The sequence below is a fragment of the Kryptolebias marmoratus genome, linkage group LG4 (genome assembly GCF_001649575.2).
Source record: "Kryptolebias marmoratus isolate JLee-2015 linkage group LG4, ASM164957v2, whole genome shotgun sequence".
NCBI classification, from domain to species: Eukaryota; Metazoa; Chordata; class Actinopteri; order Cyprinodontiformes; family Rivulidae; genus Kryptolebias; species Kryptolebias marmoratus.
The window spans coordinates 25572265-25578997 of NC_051433.1; positions in this window are offsets into that span (position 1 = coordinate 25572265).

Genomic DNA, 6733 nt, shown 5'->3' on the forward strand with positions numbered 1-6733 from the left:
ATTGTGTGCTCATCTGCAAGCATGACCATTGGGGTGTTATGAAATAATTGGACAATTACTTCATGAATACATTATGTTGAGGACATTGACATTATTTAGTCGGTTTTAGTGAACTCACATTTGTCATGCCATGTAATTAAGATCTCGTGCACTGGGTAACGTGCTGCATGTGACTGTGCTTGACTGGATCTTGAGGCTAACTAGAGCCCCACATTATCACATGTCTCCGCTGTGAGAGCAGAGTACCCTCCACATATCCTTGTTAGCGTGTCCTCCAGCAGCTCAGCAGGCCAAGTTGACACCTGGGACGGGCTCAGAAGGCTGCACCTGGAAAGGCGCGATGAGGTGTGATGTGCTACAGCGAGCAGGGAAATGAAGATCAGCGCGTCACTTGTGGGTGATGGGGTGGCACGTTTTAAAACACTACTCTTCTCCAACATATCCTCAAGCTCTCTGTGTATGATCCTTTACCAAACTGTGAGAAATGAATCCTGTGTTTATCACAGGGTATATGATGTACTTCAACATTCACCTTATTGTTGTCTTGATTTTTATTTTTTTATTCATTTCTTGCAATCTAACTACTTCTGCGTACTTTGTGCTATTTTAGCCATTCGTATACCAACAGCTCATATAGGACATGGGTGCTATAGTCTTTGGTTTTTGTAACTTTTATAATTTTCAAGCTATTTAACTTTATTTACAAATAATTCCCTATAGAAATACAATTACGCTAAATAAAATACATTCTCTGTTTCATCAAAGAGTTCCGCAAAATGCCCACTGAGATCAGTTCATCTTTACCCTGCCTCCGACTGTTTGTCAAATCACCAAAGGAGTTGGTCATGTCTACACAGATGTCCACACAGATGTCAGCTTTCAGAAATGAAGTGAGCACTGAGGAATCAAAAAAAGGTGTGGAGCAGAACTCAGCTGCATTGACTTGGAGCACTGAATGTGTGATGGGCGTCTCCCTCGTATTGGTTTCTAAACATGATGAATTAACAAAGTTTAGCAATTCTTTTTGTGGTTAACTTTTTTTTTACTAAATAGAAAGTTGTTGTGTGTCATGATCAGTTTTCCCTTTGTAATAAGTCTGTTTGTTGTTTATTCTCACAACCGGGTGGTTGTACAGACCATATATCATCAGTTCATCACATTATTGAGCTACAAAGCCAGCTTACCTTCTCATATGTCGACTGCCTTGATTCGCAGCACAGAGGTGTATCTGAGTGGTTGGGCTTCATTTCCCCTCAGCGCCTCGGTTTCAGAAATCACACCGATGCCAGAAGACGTCCAAGTTTTGCAAAGTCCATATTAAGATCTCTTCAATTCCGTCAGAACATTCTTCTCTTTGAAATCTGCTTCAATACACTTGCTCTGTTTTTGTCTTCTTATAATGCTTTTCCGTTTTTGCTGCTTTGAGCTTGTAGCTAGGTTTTTTGTTACTTTATCGTTTAGCTTGTCTTTTGCTACTTTTAGCTAGTGTTTATTTAAATTTAGCTTTTGGCAAACCCTTTTGCATTTTGTTAGTTTTAGTTTTCAGCTCGCTCTTTGCTATTTTTACTTTTGTTACATTTAGATTATAGCTTGCCTTTTGCTGATTTCAGCTTTTAAAGTTTTTTTTATATACTTTTAGCTAATGCTTTACTTATTTTAGCTTTTAGCTAGTGTTCTTTTTAAATGTTAACAACTCATTTTCAGCTTCTTAAGCAAACTTTAGCTAAATCATTCAGCATTCACCATTCATACATTTTTGAAGAAAATGCTTTTTTTTTCTCATTTTGTTTTTTCAATTATCTCCACCAAGGAGGTTATGTTTTCGGTAGCATTTGTCTGTCTGTTATAAACTGCCTGTCTGTCTGTGCACAAGATTACTCAAAAAGTTATGAATGGACTTCAAGGAAATTTGCAGGAAATGTCAAACATGGTACACGGAACAATTGATTTGATTTTGGTGGTAATCTGGAATATGATCCAGATTCAGGAATGTTTTTAACCATCCTGTAGCCCTTGTAACTGAAGAGAGGAAGAAAAGCCCTTGTAATTTTAAGTTTATTTGGCCCGAAGGCCATGGGAGGGTTAAAGGATCCCAAGCAGACAGATACTCTGTGGCCTTGGTAGAGGTTTGTGCTCTTGGAGTACTTCTAGTTTTTGTTTTTATGCCAAGGCTTTTATTTTCTGATCGCAAAGACTACCTGTGACAGAATGATTATGTTTTAAATTGTGTTTATACTTTCTCTGGTAACTTCCATTTTCATTTGCATGTGACAGAGGTAATTAATCTGCTGCTCTTCAAACAAAGCAGCCTCAGACTGAGTACATGTCTAACTGTCTGTAATATGTATGCTTATTCTCTCTGTGTTCATTAACGGTTAATGAACAATAATCTGGGTTCACACTAGGGGTTGAACCAATTAGTCGACTAGTCGACTAGTCGACTCTAGGACGTCTCGCGAGTTTTTACATTTCATGTCGACTAGTCGCAGTCATGTGATTGCCGGTGGTGACAGCCTGTGCTGATCTGACAGCACAGTATACGTCACAAGACACAAGAAAAATAAGTTAATACATTAGTTTAAATGATATGTAGATGGATGCATATTTGTGGTTTTACAGTGTTTTTAAAAGGAGATGGAGTTGCAGCTGCAGTCAACTACAAAATACGAGCCGTCTAAAACTCGCCCCCTTCCCGCTAAGGATGTCACTTAGCCGGCTCGCGAGTGTCTTTGTCACGACGATCTAACTAATACATTATGATGTTATGTTGCTGATTAAATAAAGATCTGTGGTAATGACAGCTGCTGATTAAATAAAAGCCTGTAGTTGGTAATGACAGTGTATACTTGTCTGACATATATATAGCCGTGAGTTCGTGCTAAGAATGACACTTCGTGCTTAGAAGTGTCATCAGATCAGCTGTCAGAAGTGTATGACAGTCTGACAGCAGATCTGACAGAACACTGGCTACAAAATGGCGTCTTCAAAACAGATCGAGGACAAGCCTGCATCTTGTCAAACAGGTAGAAATTCGTCAACAGTGTGGAAATATTTCACTAAAGATGACTCTTCTGGTTTAACTACCGTAACATGCAAAATCTGCAAAGCTGTGCTGAAGTACAACAAAAGTACGACCGCGATGCACAGTCATTTGAAAAGGCATCCGCTAATGCTAGCTCCTGAACAACCGGCTCGATCCAGTCAGTTGTCAGTAACTTCATTCATGAAACGCCCAGCTGTGACAGGACACCGGCGGCAGCAAATCACAAATTTGCTTGTGAATTTCATTGTCAAAGACATGAGACCACTAGCTGCTGTCCACGGAGAAGGATTTAGAGATTTGCTACAGTTTTTCGAACCTAGCTAGGGGTCAATATTTGCCGTGAAAATAGCTAATAAAGCCTCCAAGTAGTTGTGAAGAGTTTTTGCGCTTACGTCACTATGACGTCACCACGACTAGTCGACATCGACTCGACTATTATCATGATGTAGTCGACCTTAAAAAATATGTAGTCGTTCAACCCCTAGTTCACACAAATAGTAATTTTCACAGAAGTGTGTTTTCATTTTCCTTTTTAAAAACAAAACTTGCGTTTCTAAAAAGGACCTTATTCAACCTATGTTTTTTTTCTGTATAGGAGAGAGGAAGAAAACCCACACATCACATGTTTCTATTCTGAATGAATGATGCTTTATTGTCATTGTCACAAGCACAACGAAATTGCAGAGTACAACGAAATTATAGGAAAGATATTCTAAATCGGAAAAACAGTGTTTGTCAATAACTGTACTATTATTGGAGAAGCCATTATGTACATAAATGCACAACCCACCTCCTCTACTCTTGCCAGTCTTTATTTTGACCCCACCAGTCAGTAATCTTGTCAGTTAGCTTTAACCAACCGGTGTTTTGCTTATGTTCTGCTAAATTTGGTGGGGCAGTAATGAAGAGTTATCCTCAACACATTCTCTGACAGCTATCACATTTTGCAAGATCTCCCAATATTGGGAGTATGAGACTTTCCAAAATCTCATTTACAAGGTTTGTCCAAAACAGCTATAACTCTTTTCATTCTCATCATAAGATTATCTTAGTTAAAACTACAGATAAAAGGCGTTGGGTGATACGCATTCCTTCAAGGAATGCTAGGCTTTTAATTGATCAAGGAATTGTCTTTTTGGAATCTATAAAAACTAATAAAGCGTACATGCAATTTTCAAATAACAGCAACTTTTTTTTTTCTTGGTTCCACCCAGTTTACAGTGAATCTTTTTACAGGCCAGTGGCAAACTAATTTGCTGTATATCTTTAAGCATTTTTCTACACCGAGCCTTCTCTTGTGTTTAACTATCTGCCAAGAAAAAGCTTCAACACAGAAAAACAGCGCTGAATTGGTCACAGGAGGGCATGTCATCCTATAAAACAAGCAAGTTCCTAATGATTTTTTTCAGGAACTAATTTTCTGCTTTGTGGCACAGCTCGTAAAACAAGGTTATTTCCTTCCATCAAGGGATGAATAGAGATTTAACTGTCTTTTCTCTTCATTGTCTCCCACCAACTCTACGTCACTGCTTATGCTACAAATTAAAGGCCGTCTCTGGTGGCTGTGTCACATTTTTTAATCCATTACAAGCAATATGCACTTTGCATGTTTACAACAAGTATATGCTTAAGAAAAACCTGTGTGCCCTCATGTTTCATCTCCCTGATCTTACTTATTACACACAGAAGTGTTGTAACAGAAGGAATCAACTTGACAGTAATGCTGAATTTGGTTTTAAACTGCTGAGCTCTCTCTATTTATGGAAACAAACAAATACATTGCAATTCTTCGACTTGTGTTCCAACAACATGAATCCAAACACTATATAGCAGATAATAGAATGTTTTTAGTATGTGTACAGAGAAGAGCTTTCTTTAGAAGAGGTTCGCAAATCATGCAAATGTGTGGGTGTGTGTTCATATATGTTTAAACCACTCAATTAAAGGCCTAATATCCATTGGGGAGTACATGTTCCCAGTCACAAGTAATTCAAACTAAGATAATTTTATGTTGATGAAAAATAGCAGAGTTGTAGCCATTTGTCAAGATTTGGGTTTTGTTTGGGTTGTTCTTTGAGTTTTCTTTTGAGTTTATTGTTTCTTTTATTTTGTTATTTAGTTGCTTTTATGTTTAGTCTGGGTTTTGTTCAGTCTTTGTTTCTTGTGTCTTTGTTTCATGTCATCATTCACTTGTCCTCTGTCTTCACTTGTTTACCTGCCACACCCATCTCCACCTGCTTGTAAATATTATCACTCACCTGTGCCCACTTCCCCTAATTACTAAGGTTGAGCCGGATACTCGTTTCATACAAGTATCTGGCACGGATAAAGCATTATTGCCAAATAGGAGCATGATACGAATAAATCTTGTCAATATCCGTGCTTGGGTATCGAATAAAATGTATATATCCGCGCTCGTCCTGAAGGAAAATCCTTATTGGGTAACTGATCTGTGATTGGCCAGTCACAGAGCGCTCGCCCCTCCCTACACACACATACGTTTCTGCAGCAACAGTTGTGCAACATATGCAGTGCATTTGTCAAGACAGAACTGAAAACAGCTTGTGTCGTGTCGGTTACTGCCTCCACTACGGCTGTTTTTTACGTTTTTTTTTTTTTTTTACCGTCTGCTATATCTTAGTTTGTTCTTTAGATAGTTTAAAAACATTGATTTGAATCTCAATTTGAGGGTGTTCTGTAAATAGTTTTTAAATAAACAATACATATAGCAATTGTGATCAATCTATCTCAATTTCAGACTTAAAAAAAGTACAGCTTTAAGCCCCACCTATTAACTTATATACAGTATATAAGGCCCAGTCCGAATACTCGCACTACACCCTACGCACAGAAGAGTTCGTGTGTGCAGGTTACAAGCATGCAAGAATTAGAGAATTGGGACAGTACAGGTTACGTCATCGACCTGCGCCTCTGCGTCATAACTGCGACATCCAACATGGCGGGACCAGTCCCTGTTTTGGATTGTTTAAGAAGGTGCCAGTATGATTTTAAAAGTACAGTTTAGGTATTTTTGCTTTCCAAAGTCATTGCAGAATATATTTGGCTGTTCAAATGTGTTTTCTTATGACTTGTTGAATACGGAGCAAAGTTTGATAGTATTTACACATGTACAGCAGAGTAAAACAAGAATTATTTCAATACTTTACATTTGAAAACTGCTTTTTTCGAGACCGACGCAGCTTGCTCTGTCACCACTCCCATATTTCTGCCATTTAATTCAAAACACTTTCAAACACTTTCATTGTCAGATAATTTTTTTTTAAATTATCAAAAAGTCACATGCAGCGATGAATTCTGGGTAAATACTTCACCAAAGTCCGCCTGGATGCAGGCTTAGCCAAAGGCCGGATGTAGTACACAAAGGGGGTGGGGCTAAAGAGCACTCCGGAGAATTGGGACACACTACACACTCAAACCGTTCAGCATGAACACGCATTTGAAGGACATAAGGGTGGAATGAGGGTGCAAGTGCGAGTATTGGGACCAGGCCTAAGTCATTGGCCCCGCCGGTTAAACAACACCAACTTCCGGGTTATGTCACACCCACTTCCAGGTTAGGCCCCACCCACTCCGAGTACAGATACGGATACAGATAATTTAGATGGTTGAACAGATACAGTTACAGGTAGGGATAGTGGTGTACTCGCTTATCCCTACTAATTACCCTCT